Source organism: Diceros bicornis, chromosome 22, assembly GCF_020826845.1.
Source record: "Diceros bicornis minor isolate mBicDic1 chromosome 22, mDicBic1.mat.cur, whole genome shotgun sequence".
Classification (NCBI taxonomy): Eukaryota; Metazoa; Chordata; class Mammalia; order Perissodactyla; family Rhinocerotidae; genus Diceros; species Diceros bicornis.
In genome coordinates, this window is record NC_080761.1 from 13,473,368 (window position 1) to 13,497,084 (window position 23,717).

The following is a 23,717-nucleotide window of genomic DNA, read 5'->3' on the forward strand; positions in this document are numbered from 1 at the left end:
TCTGAAAGGTTACCTGCCTAGAAAATATTATTAATGGAAGATTTTGGGGGCTTGGGGAGAAATACAGTGTAAAGCCATTTCTTAAAGTTCTTTTTTAAGACTATCTAAAGTTGCTCGAGGGAGAACAATAAAGCTGATGTTTGATTGTGTTGGGGGCATCTTGTTTTGAAAAGTGATTTTAATTACTCCCACAATTTCCTACACGTATACTTAAAAATATTATAATAGAGTGAAATTAATATTTTGGTGGGCAATCTAGGAATTTTAATGTATATATTTGTATTACCACCATCACAATCAGAATACAGATGATCCCATCACCCCTAAAACCTCCCTTGTGTTACCACTTTATAGCCACATCGTCCCCCTATTCCCAAGCCCTGGCAACTACTAATCTGTTTTCTGTCACTACAGTTTTATCTTTTTGGGAAGGTCTTATGAATAGAATTATACAGTGTGTAATCTTTTGAGAGTGGCTTCTTTTACTCAGCAGAATGACTTTGAGATCTACCCAAGTTTGTTGTGAGGATCTATAGTTTGTTCCTTTTGTCTTGCTGAGTATTTTCCATTGTATAAATGTAACACAGTTTGTTTATTCATTCATTCATTGAAGGTCACTCGAGTTATGCCTAGATTTTTTGGCAATTATGGATAAGGATGCTATAAACATTCATGTACAGATTTTTGTGTGAACATAAGTTTTAAATTCTCTAGGGTAAATAACTAGGAGCAGGATTGCTGGGTCATGCGGTAGGTGTACACTTAACTTTACAAGAGAGGCTTTGCCATTTTGCATTGCCATCACTGCTTTGTATGTGAGTTCCAGTTGCTCTGCTTCCTTGTCAGCACTTGGTATTGTTCATAAGTTTTTATTTTAGCCTTTCTGATAGGGGCGTGGTAATAGCACATCGTTGTTTTAATTTGCATTTAATGGCTAATGATGTTTAACATCTTTACATAGGCTCATTTGCCATCTGTTTATCTTCTTTGGTGAAGTGTCTGTTCAAGATTTTTGCCCAATTTTTCACCGGGTTGTTTGTTTTCCTTTTTTATGAGGAAGATTAGCCCTGAGCTAACACCTGTTTCCAATCCTCTTCTTTTTTGCTGAGGAAGATTGGCTCTGGGCTAACATCTGTGCCCATCTTCCTCTACTTTATATGGGACGCCACCACAGCATCGCTTGACAAGAAGTGCGTTGGTCTGTGCCTGGGATTGAAACCTATGAACCCCAGGCCACCAAAGCAGAGCACTGGAACTTAAGTGCTATGCCACTAGGCCAGCAGGGTTGTTTGTTTTCTTACTGTTGAGTTTTGAAGTTCAGAATCCAAAGGATTTGTAATTGACTTTTTGCAGTCTGTAGCTTCTCTTTACGTTCCCTTAGTAGTATCTTTCACGGAATAAAGGGTTTTGTTTTTTGTGCTGAGGAAGATTCACCCTGAGCTAACATCTGTTGCCAATCCTCCCCCTTTTTTGCTTGAGGAAGATTAGCCCTGAGCTAACATCTGCGCCAGTCTCCCTCAATTTTGTATGTGGGTTGCCACCACAGCATGGCTGACAAGTGGTGTAGGTCTGTACCCGGGATCTGAACCTGTGAACCTGGGCCACCAAAGTGGAGCATGCTGAACTTTAACCACTATGCCATGGGGCAGGCTCCTAAAGGTTTTTAGTTTTGATGAAGGTCAGCTTATCAATTTTTTTCTTTTATGGATGATGCTTTTGGTGTTATATCTAAGAAGTATTTGCTCAATCTTAGATAATAAAGATTTTCTCCTAAAAGTTTTATAGTTTAACATTTTTCATTTAAATCTATGACCCATCTTGAGTTAATTTTTGTGGAAGGCCTGAAGGTTAGGTTGAGATCCATTTTATTGCATATGGGTGTCTCAACACCATTTGTTGTAAGGCCATCCTTTCTCCATTGAATTGCTTCTGCATTTTTGTCAGAAATTAATTGGCATGTTTGTGTGGGTCTATTTCTGGACTTTCTTTTCTGTTCCATTGATTTATGTGTCTATCCCATTACTAACACCACAATGTTTTAGTCATTGAAGTTTTATAATAAGTCTTAAAATTGAGAAGTATCAGTCCTCCAACTCACTTCTCTTCCAGAACTGTTTTGTCTATTCGAGTTTCTTTGCCATTGCAGATACCTTGTAGAATAAGTTTGTCTAAAACTACAAAAAACAATCCAGCTGGGATTTTGATTGGAATTGTATTAAATCAACATATCAATTTGGGGAGCATTGATATTTTTACTGTGTTGAATCTTCCAATGCATTAACACAATGTCCCTCCAAATATTTTGGTCTCCTTTGAGTTTATCACTATTTTTTAGTTTTCAGCATATAGATACTATATATGTTTTGTTAGGTTTATACCTAAATGTGTCAATTTTTGCAGCTGTTTAAAAATATTCGTATATATCATTATAAATATAATCGTATTTATGTATATAGTGTAATTCAGTTTTCAATTGTTCATTGCTAGTAAATAGAGTGCAGTTGATCTATGTGTGCTGACCTCACTACTCAGTTATTTGTTCTAGAAGTTGAGATATTCTCCATAAACAGTCATGTTGTCTGTAAATAGAGACAGTATTATTTTTTCTTTCCAATATGTATTCCTCTTATTTTTTTGGCCTTATTTCACCAGCGGGGACTTCTATTCGAGTGTTGAATAGGTGAGGTGAGAGTAGACATCCCTGCCCTGTGTCTAGTCTTAGGTAAAAAGCATTCAGTCTTTTGCCTTTATTCTATTTTTTTTTTTTTAATGGGGAATTCTTTCTTTCTTTCTTTCTTTTTTGTGAGGAAGATCAGCCCTGAGCTAATATCCATGCTAATCTTCCTCTTTTTGCTGAGGAAGACCGGCTCTGAGCTAACATCTATTGCCAATCTTCCTCCTTTTTTTTTTTTCCCAAAGCCCCAGTAGATAGTTGTATGTCATACTTGCACATCCTTCTAGTTGCTGTATGTGGGACTCGGCCTCAGCATGGCCGGAGAGGCCGTGCGTTGGTGTGCGCCCAGGATCTGAACCCGGCGCCAGGAGCAGAGCACGTGCACTTAACTGCTAAGCCACGGGGCCGGCCTCAGTCTTTTGCTTTTAAATAACATGTATTATACAGGGGTTTTGTGTATGCCCTTTATCAGGCCGAGCAAATTCTTTCTATCCTAGTTTGCTTAGAGTTTTTAACTTAAACAGATGTTTAATTTTGTCAAATCATTTCTCTGCATCCATTGATATAATCCTGTGTTTTTTCTTCTTTAGACTATTAGACTTCTAGATACTGGTGGATTACTTTGATTGTTTTTTGAATATTAAACTAATTTTACATACCCAAGAGAAACCCCACTTGGTCCTGCTGTGCTCATCTTTTTGTATATTGCTGGATTTGATTTGCTATTTTATTGAGGATCTTTGCATCTATGTTCACGTTCATATTGGTCTATAGTTTTCTCTCTCTCTCTCTCTCTCTCTGTCTGTCTTTCCCTCTGTCTCTGTCTCTCTCTCTCTCCTTCCATACTGTCTTTGTTTCATTTCTGTATCAGGATAAACGGTAGCCTCATACAATTAGTTGAGAAGTATTCCTTCTTCTTTTTTTTCCGCCTCAGGATATTGCATAGAATTAGTATTATTTCTTATTCACATGTTTCCTAGAATTCTCCAGGGAAATCATCTGGGCCTGAAGATTTTAAGGGGGAACGTTTTAAGTACAAATTCAATTTCTTTCATAGTTATGGAATTATTCATATCATCTATTTCATCTTGGGTGAGTTTTGTTAGTTTGTGGCACCAAACTTAAAGTTGTTCACAGTAGAACTTTATTATTCTTTTAATATCTGAAGTCCTGATATTGTCTTAAATCCCTTTTTTCGTCAGTCTTGTTAGAGGATTATTCATTTTCTCAGGCTTTTCGGAAAACCAGGTTTTGTTTTCCTTTATTTTCTTCTTGTTTCCATTTCATCTATATCTCTTCTTACTTTTATTATTTGATTTCTTGTGCTTGCTTCAGGTTTATTTTGCACTTATTTCTCTAGTTTCTTAAGCATGAAGATTAGACTACTGATTTGAAATTTGTTTTATTTTGTAATGAATATTTACTGCTATAAATTTCCGTCTAAGCACACTTTTAGCAGTATCTTACAAATTTTGATATGCTGTATTTTCATTTTATTTAATTTAAATATTTTATACTTCCCTTCAGAATCCCTATGAATCCCTATTTGATTCATGTGTTATTTGGAGTCATGTTTAAATTCCAAATGTTTGGGAGATCTTTCTACTAATTTTCTGTTATTGATTTGTACTATACTTCTTTTATGGCCAGGGAACCTACTTTGCATGATTTTATTTCAGATTTTTTAAACTTTGTTTTATGGCACAGGATATGGTCTATCTTGTTTAGCATTCTATACATACTTGAAAAAAAATGTATTCTGCTGTTTTGGGATGAAATGCTCTATGGATGTCAGTTAGAGTTGGTTGATAATGTTGTTCAGTTCTATTTCTTTGCTGATTTTCTGTCTACTTATTCTACCTACTACTGAAAGAGCAGAGTTGAAGTCTGCAACTAGAATTGAGTATTGGTCTATTTCTCCACTCAGATCAGTCAATTTTGGTTTGTGTTTTTTGAATCTGTGTTGTTAGAAACATTATAGTTAGAACTGTTATATCTTCTTGGTGAATTGACTCTTTTATCATTAGGTAATATACATCTTTTACTCTGTCAATATTCTTTACCCTAAAGTTTAGCTTGTCTGACAGTAATAAAGTCATGTCAGATTTCTTTTGATTAGTGTCTGCATTAAATATCTTTTTCCATCCTTTTACTTTTCTCTTACCTATATCACTTTAATTGAAGTGAGATTCTTGTAAACAGGATATAGTTGGTTCATGTTTTTTATCTCTTCTGAGAATGTCTTTTGTTTAATTGGCACATTTACACCATTTGTATGTAGTGTAATTACATAGTGACATGCTTGGATTTAGGTCTACCATTTAAATACTTGTTTTCTGTTAGTTCTTCCTTTTTCTATACTTCAGTGTCCCCCTTCCTGCCTTCTCTTGTGATATTTGAATATTTTTTACTATTCCATTTTAATTTATCAATTGTGTTTTTCTCCATATACTTCGGTATAGTTTTTTTCCTAGTTGTTTTAGAGATTACAAAATACATATTTAACCTTTCACAATCTACTTAAAATCAGTATTTTCCATTTTATTTGGCATATAGAAACCTTACCATCTGTTGCTGAGGTTGGATAATTCCTATTGTTCGTCTTCAACTTTATTGACTTTCTTCTACCCTCTCCATTCTGCTGTCCAGCTCATTTAGTGAGCGGTTTTTTTTTTGAGTTTATTACACTTTTAGTCCTAAAATTTCTATTTGGTTCTTATTTATATCTTCTATTTCTTTGTTGAGAATTTCTATCTTTCTATTCAAGTGCTTATCTTTATTTTTTTATGTATATACATATTTTTAAAACACAATTCACTGCCTATTTTTAAACCCTGGGTCATTTATATTCAGGATGCATACAATAATTTTTGTTTTGTTTTTAATTTAAATTGTACAATGGATCAGAAATCACTTTTAACTAATTAGCTTAAATTGGCTAGAAAAATATGTTGATTCCTAATTATTGAGTCTTCTTAAGTAAGATAAATGAACTAGCTAATGAAGATAGCCTGTTTCTCTCCTCAACATCACTAAATGATAAAATTGACCAGAGAGGAGAGACCAAGGAGAAACTCTCCTTGCCCAAACAAACAAGGGTTTGGAAAAGGAGGAGCATTTACTTCTTTTTTTTTTTTTTTTTTTTTTGCGTTTTCAAATGATTTTAGATTTTATTTTTTCACTGGGTAAAAATGTTTACATTTATTTTTCTTCACCACTTTTTTTTTTTTAATTTTTTGTTTATTGCAGTAACATTGGTTTATAACACTGTAAAAATTTCAGGTGTACGTCATTGTACTTCTATTTCTGCATGACTACATCATGTTCACCACCAAAATACTAATTACAACCCATCACCACACACATGTACCGAATTATCTCTTTCACCCTCCTCCCTCCCACCACCGCTCTGGTAACCACAAATCCAATCTCTGTCCCTATGTGTTTGTTTATTGTTGTTATTGTCTACTACTTAATGAAGGAAATCATACGGTATTTGACCTTCTCCCTCTGACTTATTTCACTTTGCATTATATCCTCAATGTCCATCCATGTTGTCACAAATGCCTGGATTTCATTGTTTCTTATGGCTGAGTAGTATTCCATTGTGTATATATACCACAGCTTCTTTATCCATTCGTCCCTTGATGGGGACTTAGGTTGCTTCCAAGTCTTGGCTATTGTGAATAACGCTGCAATGAACACAGGGGTGCATGTACCTTTGCAAATTGGTGTTTTCAAGTTCTTTGGATAAATACCCAGCAGTGGAATAGCTGGATCATATGGTAGTTCTATCCTTGATTTTTTGGGGACTCTCCATACTGTTTTCCATAGTGGCTGCACCAGTTTGCACTCCCACCAGCAGTGTATGAGAGTTCCCTTTTCTCCACATCCTCTCCAACACATATTGTTTCCTGTCTTGTTAATTATAGCCATTCTGACTGGCGTGAGGTGATATCTCATTGTAGTTTTGATTTGCATTTCCCTGATAGTTAGTGATTTTGAACATCTTTTCATGTGTCTGTTGGCCATCTGTATATCTTCTTTGGAGAAATGTCTGTTCAGGTCTTTTGCCCATTTTTTAATTGGGTTGATAGTTTTTTTGTTGTTGAGATGCATGAGTTCTTTGTATATTTTGGAGATTAAGCCCTTATCAGATGTATGGTTTGCAAATATCTTCTCCCAATTGTTAGGTTGTCTTTTCGCTTTGTTGATGGTTTCCTTTGCTGTGCAGAAGCTTTTTAGTTTGATGTAGTCCCATTTGTTTATTTTTTCTATTGTTTCTCTTGCCTGGTCAGATGTGGTGTTTGAAAAGATGTTGCTAAGACCGATGTGGAAGAGCGAACTGCCTATGTTTTCTTCTAGAAGTTTCATAGTTTCAGGTCTTACATTCAAGTCTTTAATCCATTTGGAGTTAATTTTTGTGTATGGTGTAAGGTAAGGGTCTACTGTCATTTTTTTGCATGTGGCTATCCAGTTTTCACAACACCATTTGTTGAAGAGACTTTCTTTTCCCCATTGTATGTTCTTGGCTCCTTTGTCAAAGATTAGCTGTCCATAGATGTGTGGGTTTATTTCTGGGCTTTTGATTCTATTCCATTGATCTGTGTGTCTGTTTTTGTGCCAGTACCATCCTGTTTTGGTTACTATAGCTTTGTAGTATATTTTAAAATCAGGGAGTGTGATACCTCCAGCTTTGTTCTTTTTTCTCAGGATTCCTTTAGCTATTCGGGGTCTTTTGTTGTTCCATATAAATTTTAGGATTCTTTGTTCTATTTCTGTGAAAAATGTTGTTGGAACTTTGATAGGGATTGCATTGAATCTATAGATGGCTTTAGGAAGTATGGACATCTTAACTATGTTAATTCTTCCAATCCAAGAGCACGGAATATCTTTCCATTTCTTTGTGTCTTCTTCAATTTCTTTCAGCAATGTTTTATAATTTTCAGTGTACAGATCTTTCACCTCTTTGGTTAAGTTTATTCCTAGGTATTTTATTCTTTTTGTTGCAATTGTAAATGGGATGGTATTCTTAATTTCTCTTTCTGCTACTTCGTTGTTAGTGTACAGAAATGCAACTGATTTTTGTATGTTGATTTTGTATCCTGCAACTTTACCATATTCGTTTATTACTTCTAAAAGTTTTCTGGTGGATTCTTTAGGGTTTTCTATATATAAAATCATGTCATCTGCAAATAGTGACAGTTTCACTTGTTCCTTTCCAATTTGGATCCCTTTTATTTTTTTCTCTTGCCTGATTGCTCTGGCTAGGACTTCCAGTACTATGTTAAATAGGAGTGGTGACAGTGGGCATCCTTGTCTGGTTCCTGTTCTTAGAGGGATAGCTTTCAGTTTTTCACCATTGAGGATGGTATTAGCTGTGGGTTTCTCATATATGGTCTTTATTATGTTGAGGTACTTTCCTTCTATACCCATTTTCTTCAGAGTTTTTATCATAAATGGATGCTGTATCTTGTCAAATGCTTTCTCTGCATCTATTGAGATGATCATGTGATTTTTGTTCTTCATTTTATTAATGTGGTGTATCACGTTGATTGATTTGCGAATGTTAAACCATCCCTGTATACCTGGAATAAATCCCACTTGATCATGGTGTATAATCTTTTTAACGTATTGTTGTATGCGATTTGCTAGTATTTTGTTGAGGATTATCGCATCGATGTTCATCAGTGATATTGGCGTGTAATTTTCTTTTTTTTTTTGTGTTGTCCTTGTCTGGTTTTGGTATCAGGGTAATGTGAGCTTTGTAGAATGAGTTAGGGAGCTTCCCCCCCTCCTCAATTTTTTGGAAGAGTTTGAGAAAGATAGGTATTAAGTCTTCTTTGAATGTTTGGTAGAATTCACCAGGGAAGCCGTCTGGTCCTGGACTTTTATTTTTTGGGAGGTTTTTGATTACTGTTTCGATCTCCTTAATGGTGATTGGTCTATTCAAATTCTCTACTTCTTCTTGATCCAGTTTTGGAAGGTTGTATGATTCTAAGAATTTATCCATTTCTTCCAGATTGTCAAATTTGTTGGCATATAGCTTTTCATAGTATTCTCTTATAATCTTTTGTATTTCTGAGGTGTCTGTTGTAACCTCTCCTCTTTCATTTCTGATTTTACTTATTTGTGCCTTCTCTCTTTTTTTCTTGGTGAGTCTAGCTAAAGGTTTGTCTATTTTGTTGATCTTTTCAAAGAACCAGCTCTTGGTTTTATTAATTTTTTCTATGTTTTTTTTTGGTCTCTATTTCATTTATTTCTGCTCTGATTTTTATTATTTCCCTTCTTCTACTGATTTTGGGCTTTGTTTGTTCTTCTTTTTCCAGTTCCTTTAGGTGCATTGTTAGATTGTTTATTTGAGATTTTTCTTGTTTGTTGAGATAGGCCTGTATCGCTATAAACTTCCCTCTTAGAACCGCTTTTGCTGTATCCCATAAATTCTGGCATGTCATATTTTCATTTTCCTTTGTCTCCAGGCATTTTTTGATTTCTTCTTTGATTTCTTCATTAACCCAGTCGTTGTTCAGTAGCATTTTGTTTAATCTCCATGTATTTGTGGCTTTTCTGATTTTCTTCCTATAGTTGATTTCTAGTGTCATACCGTTGTGGTCAGAAAAGATGCTTGGTATTATTTCAATCTTCTTAAATTTATGGAGACTTGTTTTGTGGCCTAATATGTGATCAATCCTGGAGAATGTTCCATGTGCATTTGAAAAGAACGTGTATTCTTCGGTTTTTGGATGGAATGCTCTGTATATATCTACTAGGTCCATCTGTTCTAGTGTGTCGTTTAAGGCCAATGTTTCCTTATTGATCTTCTGTTTGGATGATCTATCTGTTGGTGTAAGTGGAGTGTTAAAGTCCCCTACTATTATTGTGTTACTGTCTATTTCTGTTTTTATGTCTGTTAATAATTGCTTTATATATTTAGGTGCACCTACATTGGGTGCATAGATATTTACAAGTGTTATATCCTCTTGTTGGATTGATCCCTTGATCATTATGTAATGCCCTTCTTTGTCTCTTTTTACAGTTTTTGTTTTAAAGTCTATTTTGTCTGATATGAGTACTGCTACCCCAGCTTTCTTTTCATTGCCATTTGCGTGGAGTATCTTTTTCCATCGCTTCACTTTCAGTTTGTGAGTGTCTTTAGGTCTGAAGTGTGTCTCTTGTATGCAGCATATATATGGGTCTTGTTTTTTTATCCAGTCAGCCACCCTATGCCTTTCAATTGGAGCATTTAGTCCATTGACGTTTAAAGTAGCTATCGATAAGTATGTACTTACTGCCATTTTTTAACTTTTTTTTTTTTTTCTCAGTGTTTTAGTAGTCCTTCTCTGTTCCTTACTTCTTCTATACAGAATTGATGGTCACCTTAGTTTGACCTCTGTCTGAAAGCTGTACTCTTAACTCCCCTCCTCCCTCCTTTTATGTTTTTGATATCATATCTAACCTCTTTTTTGTGCATTTGTATCCATTACGTTCTAATCATGGAAATAGATAATTTTTCCTATTTGTGGCCTTCTCTTTTCCCCTTAAATCAGTCCCTTTAACATTTCTTGTAGCACTGGTTTCTTGGTGACAAACTCCTTTAATTTTTGCTTATCTGGGAAAATTTTGATCTCTCCCCTTCCATTTTGAATGATAACCTTGCTGTGTAGAGTATTCTTGGCTGTAAGTTTTTTCCTTTTAGCACTTTAAATATATCGTGCCATTCTCTTCTAGCCTGTAAAGTTTCTGCTGAGAAGTCAGCTGATAGCCTTATGGGGTTTCCTTTGTATGTAACTTTACATTCTCTTGCGGCTTTTAGGATTCTCTCTTTATCTTTAATTCTGGACATTTTGATTATGACGTGTCTTGGTGTGGGCCTCTTTGGGTTCATCTTGTTTGGGGCTCTCTGTGCTTCCTATACCTGGATGTCTGTTTCCTTCCTTAGGTTAGGGAAGTTTTCATCTATTATTTCTTGAAATAGATTCTCTGCCCCCTTGTCTCGCTCTTCTCCTTCCGGGACACCTATAACACGGATGTTAGTGCGCTTGATGTTGTCCCAGAGGTCCCTTAGACTGTCCTCACTCTTTTTAATCCTTTTCTCTTTTACCTGTTCACCTTGGGTAATTTCTTCTAGTCTTTCTTCCAGCTCACAGATCCGTTCTTCTTTATCATCTACTCTGCTTTTGAGTCCCTCTAATGAATTTTTCATTTCCAGTATTGTATTCGTCATTTCTGATTGGTTCTTTTTTATATCTTCCATTTCTTTGTTGACATTCTCACTGAGTTCATCTATTCTTCTCCCCAGATCAGTGAGCATCCTTAACACTCTTAGTTTGAACTCTCTGTCGGGTAGGTTGCTCATTTCTGTTTCACTTAGTTCCTTTTCTGGGGTTTTGTCCTGTTCCCTTACTTGGAATGTATTCTTTTGCCTCCTCATTTTGTCTCTTTCCCTGTGCTTGTGTCTAGGTATTAGGTAGGTCAGCTACGTCTCCTGCTCTTGGATAGGTGACCTTATGTAAGTGATGCCTTAGGAGGCTTCCAGTGTGCTTCCCTCAGTTCTCAATGTTCCAGGGGTGGCCCCTATGTGGGCTACGTGTGTCCTTCTATTGTGGCCTGTTAGCTCTCCCTATAGGTGCCCAGGGAGGCTGAGTTATGCTCCTGGCCAGCTGTTGTAATGCTCAGCTGCTTGTAGTTGTTGTGGGCCCTTCAGTCTCTTTATCAGGTGTGGGGAGCCCCAGCACAGTTGGCTGTAAGTTCTAATACCACATTTGTGTTGCAGTATTTCTTTTAACTGAGTAGGCCCCCAGCTTGGCAGGTTGTTAGGCTCAGGGCCTTACAATTGCTGTAAGCCTCTAGCCTATTAGGTCTCTTGTCAGCTCTCTGAGGATTGCAGCTGGGTGGGGCTGGCCTCAGGCACAGGAGCACCCAATTGTTTCAGGCTTTGGAAGGTGGGGCAAACCTCCTATGTGGGTCTTTGAGAAGCACAAGTCTTCTGCAGCTGACAAGCCCTGTTGCCCACAGGTCCACACACACAGTCAACACAGTCCTGCCCCATGTGAGCGCCCCGACCTCTCCAAGCAGACCCAGTCTCACCACGGTGGGAGCCCCACACGCTCCGCCACTGCCCCACACTCTCCATCCACTCCTTGTGCACACCCTGCCCGCTCAAGTTGGCTCAGTTGGCTCAGTTGCCAGGCTGCAGAGAATCCAGTCACCAATCTATGCAGGCCCACACATTGCCTGAGGGCTTGTTGTTGGGTGGGGCCAGTCTCTAGGGTGGGCTGCCTGCTCTGGCTGAGCTGGATTAAATCGGTGCTCTAGCGGGTGGAGCAGACCCTGGGCTAGCAGGCCTCAGGGAGAACTCCAATGGCGTCTGTGTCAGCACGCTCACACCAGGCCCCAACAATGGCCGCCGCCAATGTCCCAGTCCCTGGAGAGGTCTCACCCCTCACCGAGATGCACTCAGGGCCTATTAGGTGAGTCTCTTGTCACCAAAGCACTGTGCACCTTACTTTCTGGTGATTTTAGGATGCTTTCTGGAACGGGTGAGTTTGTGCGCGGGCCCTTTAAGAGACAGTTTTAGTTTCTTTTTGAACCGGGTTTTCTGGGGGTACTCCCCAATGCTTTAGTAGCAGGCAAAGTCAGATATTATGCCGCTGGTGTAGATTGTGCTGGGTCCACAAAATGCCCACAGCGGGGGCGCTCCCCGGGTCAGGGCCCCGCGCCTCCAGGGAGGCTGCGTACCTGTGAGCTGCTCCCGGCGGCCGTGACGCTGGCGGCTTGTGAAGGCCGCATTTTTCCTCTCCGGATGGGGGTCTCTGCCTCTTCTACCCCAGTTAGGATTGTCCGTTGTTGCAGGAGTTCCTCTTATCCAGTTTTCAGTTCTGTCTCAGGGGTAATTTTCCCACGAGTAGTTGTAAATTGGCTGTGTCCACGGGAGGAGGTGAGTTCCGAGTCTGCCTACGCCGCCATCTTGACTCCGCCTCGCTACTCTTCACTCAGGAGCATTTACTTCTAAGGTAGCTGAGCAGCAGTCTAACCTTGGGCTGCTGAGGTTTACAACTTGCTCGTTCAGATGATGATTTCAGTTGCCTCCCTCTTGAAGTTCTTTGATGTAACAAGCAAAACAACTTAGTGGGCACTCAGCAGTGTGCAAGTCTTAGTTTAAGAGTGCTAAGTAAATAGCATCATATACACGAGGGAAACACCAAGATCATAAGATTTTTCTACCTTGGCACTAGAAATTGGAAATTATTAGTGGAATAATGGTATGATAAGAGCTATCATAGTATTTTCCCTTTTATTTGCCATGTCCAATAAACAGGCCTGTTTCCTTTAGTGGTACCTGGTTCTAAAGTGTGCTTAATTTGATTGAAATGTGGCCTGGGCAAGGAAGGCTTGAAATAGGATGAATTTGTTAGCTCAGTAGTCATTTCGGGACATACTGGCAAGATGAGAATGTCAGCAGGATAGGGTTAGGAAGGTGTTTGTGAGAATAAAACTGGAATGTAGTAACTACTATATCTGTGATGTACCAGCCATCTCTTATGCCCCATTTCTGATCCTCTCAGCTTCACCCATCTGTGGATCAGCTGCTGCTGTGGGCTCTGATGAACTTTGCACAGATGCAGTCTAACTGTCTCACCTCACGCTATATAGCTCTCACCTCTGCTTTGAGGCTTCCCTGTTCACCGAACATGGGGCACTGCGGGGTTCTGCAAGTCAGCAAGAGTTAATGACTTTTGCAGCAAAAACTTTGATTGGTGGAAGTTGGTAGCAAATTATTTCCCTTTCCCCTTGCTCTGTGCACTCAACAAATGTAGTTTGTATGGTTTCAAAGGGGAAGGGCTCAGGAAATCAGACAATCAATTGCATTTATTGGCAGCCACCTGATAACACATATTCTTATTAGCTCTCCCTCCATCCCTGTTTCACTCTCTTTGTGTCTCTCTCCTGCTCCCCGCACTGTAGTCCCTAATCACACATTAGCACTTAAAGCTTTGTCTAATGTTCTATTTTCTGGGGAACATTGGCTAAGACACATAATAACATTATTACTTAATTAAGAGGCCCATGTGAAGTATAATAAAATATGAGATAAGCATTTCCAGTTGAATATGGATATTAAATAATTATGTTTAGTTTACCGCAATGAAATTTGTTTGCTTCAATTTTCAAATTTAATTTCCACTTCCTCTTTCCACTGCTGCGCACTCAGGGGGACTCTGGTCTTCAGCCTTTTAACAGGTGTGTGCTGGGGAATCTGTGCTCAATAAATAGTTGTTAATGACTTTTGAGTTGTTTTAATAGAAACTTAAGCAATACATAATATGAGGGTAAAACTGATTTTTATATCCCCTCAGAATTACATAACACACTACGCACAGGTTTATAATATCTTTGGGTCTTTAAAATAGTCATGTGAGGTAAGCAGGGAAGCAGGTTTATATATCTTGTATAGGACTGTAACTGGGGTTCAGGGAGATATAGAGACTTACCTTAGGTCGCAGAGGAGATATTGTCAGAACCAGAGTCACAGGTTTACCAAAGTTTTGTTTTTCTCCCTTGATCACTTTTACATCAGGAGTTTACAATCATTGGGTCTTGTAAATGAATATCTTGAATGCATCTATTGGCGACATCTGTAATACAGTCTGAGCTTTCAGTTGATGTTGATAAAAAGTTTTCTAGTTTATATAATGTAATAGAAAATATACATAGTCACGCGCCACATGATGTTTCGGTCAACCATGGACCGCTAAGATTAGTACCATGTAGCCCAGGCGTGCAGTAGGCTATACCATCTAGGTTTGTGTAAGTACATTCTATGATGTTCGCACAATGACAAAATCACCCAACAACGCATTTCTGAGGATGTATCCCCGTCTTTAAGTGACGCATGACTGTAATATGTGACAATGTGAACTTGAAATAAGTTAATCAATTCTATAAAAGAAGCAAGTTGCATTTTACCTAGACTTCATCTTGACAGATCAAATAATTTATAATGATTATTATCCTAAATATATTTCATTTGTTTATTTTAAACTATACATTTTTCAAAGCTCAATCCTTACACATCCTCATTAAAGTTCTCATTGGAACAAACTGTAAGATTGGCTATTTCTGCAAAGAAGAGGAGAGATTTCTGTTCTGTTTATTGAGTGTAGTCTTATAAAGCTATAGGGGAATTTATATCCATAGCTCTAGTATATACTAATAAAATACATAAGCATAAATAATCAATATTTGAAAGCAAATACATTATATCCAAAGTGTGTAATATGCATAATGTGCTATAAATAACTACATAGTTTATTTTTTATATATCTGGACTAATCTTTGTACTATAAAAATTAAATAGTATTTTTAAATATAAAATATTTTGAAAGATTTTTGACCATCAAACTAAATTAAATGAAGGTACACTATTTCTTTACTACATATTTTTTCTCTTTTGATAGGTTGTGTCTGTTTTTCACTGTGCGATTTCTCAAAGGATGGTTGAGGCATAAAATGTGTAATAATTAGTTACTGCTTAGATATCAACAAATCCTACTTCAGTACTTTCTGTATGTACAGTAAAGGGGAAACCGAAATATTTTTTTCTATGTGTCAACATTCTCACTCCTCGTACTTCATTAAATCAAGATGATAAAAATCCCTGAAGACTGAAGTACAAATTTTAGAGCTGTATTGATTTAACCTTCCCTTTGTAAATATTTCATAGTTCTATGATGTGCAAATGCAGCCACACACAGAACAAAGGATTTCACTTTTCTGTTAGTATGCAGAGGGGGTAACTGACAGCTTTTATTATTCCATTTAGAAAATAATACATATGAAAATGTGTAAGGATATTTTGTCATTATTTTGGATGTCAAGAAGAATTGATGAAACATGGTTTTTAAAGCAAAAGTTTTGTAGAGAATATTTAAAATGTGTCATTTTTCAAAGGTAAATCCATTTACCTTTTATAATTTAAAATTATTTCTCTTATTATTTTATTTATTGTTTTTTTTCAAATAGGAGGCTTTTTTGTTGTCGTTGTTGGTCTTTTATCTCTCCTTCATTGACACTGTGAGGAAACTCAGGATTTAAATATGTGATATTATGGAAGCTTCCATATCAACACACTGTGCTGTGAAGTCACACACGACTGTGAAGTCATGGGTAAAAATAAATATATTTCCTTGAAAGATCAATCAAGGAAGAAGTAACCTTTCTCATCTAAGGGTTGGGAGTAAGGCTGTAAAAATGACAAATATGTTATACTCTGTTTAATGTTTTCTCTTTTTAAGCTTTATATAAAAATAAAGCCATAGTCAGCCTACAAGATTTTTGCGAATGCTGATATATTAAGACATAACAAAATTAGTTTTCTTCTCATAGAAATGACATCAAAAAGGGGATGATTATTTGTTATTTCAATACTTACTTTGCTAAGAGGGAGGCAGAGAAAATGGATATGGATCTATGGTGAATGATAAGAGACTAGTATCATGAAATATCAGTGTGACCTACTTCATTAAACAAAAAGTTTGGTAATTATGTACACACACGTACACAAACACTTTAGGGAAAGACTATTACAGACTCATAAACTAGCAACTTCGGTGCACTGAAACAAAAATTCAATCCACACCAAGGCAAATTGCATTCAGAATTCTAGGAATACAGTGATGAAGTTCACCTATAAAGACAGAATTTCTGCAAACAGGGGCCGGGGCCTTTCACTAGAGGGCAAACTTTAATCAGTACAGATAGATGTTTCAGTATTTCATCTGTGCTGAATTTTCTTATAAAATTTTCCCATGAAAATACAATAAATACAGATATACAAAAGGAAGGCTAATTATATTCAATTTCTTGTACTAATTCTTTATGACTGGATGGCTCGTTTTTATTACAAGATCACTAGGCTGTGTGAGTATGTGTTGTGTGTGTGTGTGCAAGTTTTCACTCGTTATGTGTAAGTGTGTGGTATTCTACCATGTGGTCTCACTTAAAGTGAGTTTTATTTTCTTGAAGACAGTTTAGACTTTCTTGATTTTAACATTTCTGATTATTCCCTGATAGTGTTTTCTCTAGAAGATGTCTAGATTTCTCATCACACATTCAAGTTAAAGCAAAGGGAAAGTATGGGTCTTTCTCTCCAAGCCTGCTCTGTTATCATTGAATATATACATACGACATCTTGTTATTTGGGAATCGTAGCCATTTTTTGATCTCAAAGGCTACTGTGTCTTCGTTATTTTCAACTCCTTTCCCTGTACATATTTCCAGGTCAAAATTGGCCATTTTTCTCCCATTGTATTGTAATAACTGAAATATGGTTACTTATTTCATTCAGCAAGTATTTATTGATCACTTACCATGTACTAGATATATCCCTTCAATGTAAATTTGAGTGTAGAAAGACCTGTATCTTTAGGACAATCTGTTTTACTTATCTGCCCCATTCTTAAGTTTTAAAAAGTGTCCAGGCATGATGCAGTCACTTCTTGGATGTAAATGACCTGGGCTGGTGTCTGGCTGCACGCCCAGTTGTAGCAACAGTGCGGGATAGGTTATGGAGAGACCAAAGAAAATATTGAGAGACGGCCTATGAGCCGTAAAGGTTTACTGGGTCTTGAATGTCCAGGAGCGGCCAGCTGGACGGTGGTATGCACCTGCACCCGCCACAGTGCACAGGGACGGGCGTTGCTTATACTGGTGGGAACAAAGGCTACGTGCTTGCCAAGAGGGACTGTCCTTGGTACACAGTGTTCCCGGGAACAGTAGCTCACGTGCAAGGGCTCTGTGTTCCCTCAGGATGTGATGTTCTTTGACAGAAACAGCTACGATACCGGATGGTTGGCGTCCTGTCCAGAAGGACCCATGGTTGTTATAGGGCACATAGACTAGTGCCCCCACACCTGGAGTATAAAAATAAATATTTCATGGAAGGGTCCATCAAGGAAGAAGCAACCTTTCCCATGTAAGGATTGTGAGGTTTTCTTTTTCTTTTTTAGGTGAGCCACCCCCCCACTCTCATGCGTGTTGCTGGGCTTGTTGTGCCCCTGCTCGCTCCAGGGCCAGTCTCCAAAGGCCTTTTAGGCTTTTGTCTAGTACCCTTTTAGGCTCACGCCTGCCCGGCAGCTTTCGGGAAGGGCCTGGTTCTTCTAGCCACAGCGTCCCATAGTGGCCCCAGCAGAGACACAGCTGGGCAGGCAGGGGGATCTCGCTTGGGGGCTGCAGGGCGGGGCAGCACCTGACTCCCATAGGCCGGGGTGTGCTCTGAGTGCTGGGTGCTAATGAGGAGCCGTAGGGGGTGGGGGAAGGAGGGGGTGACTTCTGTGCCTGAAAGACCCTCTGGCTGCTGTGAGCATGGATGGGGTGGAGATGGCTTTAACCCCAGTTAAAGGTGAGGAAACAGGCTCAGAGAAAGGACTAGTGTGGTCTGGGGTGGGGCCCTTCAACAAAGAAGCTGACTTCCTGGGACAATGCCACCTGCTCCTCTCGATGCCCCCTAGGCCAAGTTCACAGGCAGACCCCCCTCCAGAACCTCTAGCTTCACCCTGGGGGACACTCGCCAACCCCCAAACTCCTCAGGCTTTCTCCCAGCCCCCTCTAGTGGATAGGAATTGTTCTGGTCCCTCATCCCTCAGCAAGCACCCTGAGAAGCACGTTCAGGCGGCACCAGCCTCCTGGAGCAACGCCCAGAATACAGGATCTCAGGGCCCCATTGTTCCTTTTGGAGTGGAGGGGAGACTGGTCTGCCTGAATCCGGAAAGGCTGTTTCACGGGTTGACCCCCATCTGGGCCAGCCCCCCAGGCAAGCCCCACTTGGAAAATGTGTCTATGATGCGAGGGAGACAAAGTAAGTAAAGGGAACAGAAAATGCATATTGCATCTGTTTATTTATTTCGTTTGTTCAATATTAAAATGAATGTAAACAAATGTTTATTGAACACCTTCTACGTCCCAGGCAATTTGTAGCCATATGAGAACTGTGAAGAATGAACAAAACAGACAATACGCCCCAAGGAGCTTACATGCTGCTGGGGGAAGTAGACAGCAAACAATAAACATATAAATAAGTAAGTAATTTATATGATATAGTTAGAAGGTTAGAAGTCCTACGGGGAAGAAAGAAAAATCAGATTAGGGTAAAGGTGATCAGGAGTGCTAGTGGGCAGTGGCATCATGGGATGATAAGGATAGGCCTCCTTGGAAAGATAAGGTGTGAACTGAGAGTTCAAAGGGGGGAGAAAACTAGCCAAGCAGATCTTTGGGAAAGGACCCTTCAGTCAGGACAAACACCCAGGGCAAATTGGAAGAAGGCCAGTGTGATTATGGAGCAGCTGAGTGAAGTAAGGGAGGAAATACATTATATAGGGCTGATGAGTGACCTGATTTATGGTTGAAAAGAAGCATCTGGCTGTTGTGCTGAGAATAGACCATCAAGGGGGAAGGGCAGAAGCAGCACAGCAGGAAGGAGGCTTGAAGGCATCCAAGTGGGAGATGAAGGTGACTCAGACTTGGGGGGTAGCAGTGCAGGTAGTAGGAAGTGAACAAATTCTAGATGTTTTGAACACATTAAAGTTCTAGATAATGGGATATGAAAGAAAATGAGAAGTCAAAGATGATGCCACAGTTTGCGCTTAAACATTCACGGAGATGGAGTTGCCATCAAAAAAATTGTAGGAGAATGCAGGGGTGTAGGTTTGGGTGAGGTAAGATCAGATGTTCTGTTTTAGACAACCAAGTGGGCAAGTAAAGAAGTCAGCTGCATGAGTCTAGATTTCCAGAGAGAGGTCTAGACTAGGGATATCAACTTAAGAGTCATTAGTATATAGAAAATATTGAAAACCAGTTGGTTGGATGAGATCTCTGGTGGGAGTGGGTGTTGATAGAGACAAGAAGAGGTACATGAAATGTTGGCTTACCCTAACATTAGGAGGCTGAGAGGAGACTTCTCTTCTCCCAAGAAGATGGAGAAGGTGAAGTACGTGAAAAACAAAGATAGTGTTTTGTCCTGGAGGCAAATTAAGAAGTATGTCAAGGAGGAAGGAATGATCCACTATGGTAAATGCTGCTGATAGGTCGAGGAGGGAGAGGATTGGGAAGTAACATTTCAGAAAATGTGGGGGGTTCAAATAAAAAACTTTAATTCCTTTTCTTTGCAAGATAAATACCAGAATCTTCAAGAGGCCATAACTCTATAGTCATTAAAAACACATTTTCAGAGTCAGATAGATCTTGGCTTGAGTCTCAGCTCTGTCCGCCATTAGTTTGTGACTTTGGGATAGTAACTTAACCTTCATGAACCTCAATTGCCTCATTTGTAAAAAAGTAGTAATAATATTTGCATCACAAGGTGGTTGGGGAATTAAATATTTAAGTGCTGGTCTTCTTGGCGCTTGATGAGTGCTAATAAATGGAAGTTGTTATGATTGTCATAATTATAGTTATAATAATTATTAAGCCTTATAGTCGAGGCTGCCTCAAATGTGGTCCTAATACCTCTCTGGCCTGCTTGCTCACTATGGCCCAATATGGTCTTTCTGGTCAAAGTAGCTGCTCACCATCCCTGGAATGTTCTTTGTGTTTTCTCTCTCCCATTGTTAGTCCATGTGTTTTCCTCAGGTTAGAATACCTTCCACCTCTCCCTGCCTATCAGAATCCTTCCAGTCTGCTTCCTTGCTCAGGTCCTATTCTATTCTGGGCAGCTTCCTTCATCATCCCAGCCAGACATAGCTTTAATATCCTCGGAACTCATCTAACACTAATAACTGCACTATCAATCTGTCTCCAGTATATACTGTATCAAGATGACTAATCTGTTTACGTGTTTCGTCTCTCTCAACTACAGTGTGAGTTCTAAGAGGTTAGAGATTTCTGCGCCTCTTCAAAGGCATGACCATCATGGTAATTTGTACTGTCCCTCAGGGTTGATTGATGGATGATGATGTTACTTCTTGGGAGTTGGTTTCATACCTGGACTCCTGTCTGCTTTTGAGGGCTAGACTTTAGATATTTTTACCATGGTTAGACAAAGATCCCTTGAAAATTTAGAAGTTTTTTTGTTTTGTTTTGTTTTTTGGTGAGGAAGATTGTCCCTGAGCTAACATCTGTGCCAATCTTCCTCTATTTTGTACGTGGGATGCTGCCACAGCATGACTTGATGAGCGGTATGTAGGTCTGGGCCTAGGATCCAAACCCACAAACTCCAGGCTGCTGAAGCAAAGTGTGCGAACTTAACCACTACGCCACCAGGCTGGCCCCAAGAAGTTTTTAAAGATGTTCAGATGGTAAAAGAAAGGCTGTGAGACCTTGAGTGAGTAACTGTACTTCTCAAGATAATAAAAGGGTGACCTTTAGGACTAAATGAGAAAGTGATGTAAAATGCCTAAAAGATACTCAGCACAGAGAAACACTAAAAGTAATTATTTGCTGTTATTAATCATTAAAGCACATTTTTGTATAAAACTTTGTGTTTCTGCAATGTGGATATTTCACATTTAAGTAAACTTTATTAGGGTCCTTTTATGGGCTAGGTACTGTGTTGGGTGCTTTCTTAGTTGTTACTACATTTAATTCCTAAAACAATCTTACAACTCTGGAAAAAGGTTTTTTTAAATAAATGAGTGATTTGAGTTTCAGAGTGGTTAAGCAACTTGTCTAACGTCACACATTTAATGTCTCCAGATTCCAAGTTTAATGTTCTTTCATATGTATTAACAACAATTATAATATCAATCTTTATTAAGAACTGAATTTGTATAGGGCATTATACTCAGTCACATATTTACATCATTTCATCCTCACAATACGCCTATGAGGAAGCTGCCAAAGACCCAGCTGAGATTCAAGGAAGTCAAACCATTTGCCCAAGATCATGCAGGTAGGGATTGTAGAGCAAGGATTTAAATCCAACTGGAAGCAACCTAAGTGCCCATCAAGGGATGAATGGATAAAGAAGATGTGGTATATACACACAATGGAATACTCCTCAGCCATAAGAAACGATGAAATCCAGCCATTTGTGACAACATGGATGGACATTGAGGGTATTATGCAAAATGAAATAAGTCAGAGGAAGAAGGTCAAATACCGTATGATTTCCCTCATTAAGTAGTAGATAACAATAACAAGAAACAAACACATAGAGACAGAGATTGGATTGGTGGTTACCAGAGGGGAAGGGGGGAGGGAGGAGGGCGAAAAGGATAATTCGGCACAAGTGTGTGGTGATGGGTTGTAATTAGTATTTGGGTGGTGAACATGATGTAATCTATGCAGAAATAGAAGTATAATGATGTACACCTGAAATTTATACAATGTTACTGCAATAAACCAAAAAAAAGAGAGGAAAAAAAAAATCCAACTCCGTCTGATTCTGAAGTCAGTGGTTGTCCTACTCTTTACAACACCCATCATTTCAGAGGCTTATTCCTATTAGATGAGAATCTATTTGATCGGGGTAAAACAGGTGTTTTGCCTCAATGTGACAACACTGTAGACTGTCACAGGCCGGGATACACTGGTCTGAGACCTCTTGCTTGGTTTTTACTTGAACTGCTCATGGAACTCCTGAAACGCCGTCAGCATCTTGAACTCCATGTCATGCCTCTCCTTCTTTGCTTGAGAAACTCCCACGCATTCCTCAAACCTTAGAATAGCTGATCCCTCTTCTGAGAAGCCTTTCCTTCTACTTCTAGTCTCTATAGAAGCTGTATTTCTGATGTGTTCTCAAAAAGTTTGTTGAATGAGCAAATAAATAAAAATTAATTCTCCTCAATGTCTTTTGCTATTTCCCTATGCTCAGTGATTCATTCTTCAGCAAAACAATTTCTTTTCTCAACTGTTGAGACTGTGCTTCTCTAGTTCCCACTCTGAAGTGGTTCCCCTCTTCCTATATGTTGGGAGCAAGAACTTTATTTTATTTAAGGAGGTTGTACTAGATCATTCCGGATTTTACATATCATTTCTTTGTTCATAAGCCACCATTACCTCTGCTCTTTCCAGCTTTGGCGAGTGAGGTTTTCTCTGAAGCTGAGTTTTGCTCCTTTTTGTTCTTGTCTGAATTCCTGCCCGCTTTTGTCTTTGGGTAGTCTGTATTTAAAAAAAAATAGTTTCTTGATGAGCTAAAAACCATGTCCCAAACAATCATGAATGAAATATTATATAGATAGAAAATCACAAACATTAATGCTGTGACCATCCAAATTTCCTCTGACTCAGAGGATGAGGGAAGAGGTGTGGTCAGAATGACTTCTGCCTTATACATCCCTACCTTATGGGCTTCTCTTTAGCGATTCTGGGCGAGGCTGTCTTAACTGGCCAAAAGCTAGTGTCTCCTCTGGGTGAATAGGGAATAACTCTTACTGGAGTAGTTTCCATCATCTTACCGCACTCTTTCCTCCCTTGATTAGATGCTACAGAAACCAGGGTTGGAATTAGCTACTGGAGGCAGCCATCACAATAAAGGGCCTAGTAGAGACTTGAGACATGGCACATTTCTTTAGAGAGGAGCTTTACATTACACTACATTAGACTACATTATTAACATAAATAATGCTACAGAAATAACACTACATTATTATTACTAGAAGCATGTAAGTGGCATTATAGCCTATATTGGCAATTGATCAGGCTGTGCTCTCTGTCAGATCCAGGTTCAAATCCTATTTCTGCAGTTTCTTAGAAGCCATCATCTTAGACAAATTATTTAACTTCTTTGAGGTCCGGTTTACTCATCTTTAAGTATATAATCATAGCTCATTAAAATTTGACAGTATATGTATGATGTGACAGTGTCTGCATATAATAGGCACTCAATAAATAGTGGATTTTACATGTTATATAGCAGTTTATAAAGCATGTTTACATAAAACAAATTCATGGGAAAGATGGTCCCTATCTCCACCACATGCACTAGGAATTTTAATTTCTCTGTCTCCTCTTTAGACCTTTTGCTATCCAGGGCAAGAGATAGCTTTATATTCATATTTTTATCCCATGGGTCTAGTACAGTCCATGGAATGTAGTAAACATTCTTTAA

At 38.6% G+C, this 23,717-nt stretch overlaps 1 long non-coding RNA gene across 1 annotated transcript in view; it reads left to right on the plus strand.

The window, feature by feature from the left end:
- The first annotated feature begins 11,856 nt into the window (after positions 1-11,856).
- LOC131419968 (uncharacterized) overlaps positions 11,857-23,717 on the plus strand; it is a 146,744-nt gene continuing 134,883 nt past the window's right edge. The window contains exon 1 of the long non-coding RNA XR_009223413.1: positions 11,857-12,144. This is a non-coding gene — a long non-coding RNA (uncharacterized LOC131419968). The remainder of the gene's footprint in view (positions 12,145-23,717) is intronic.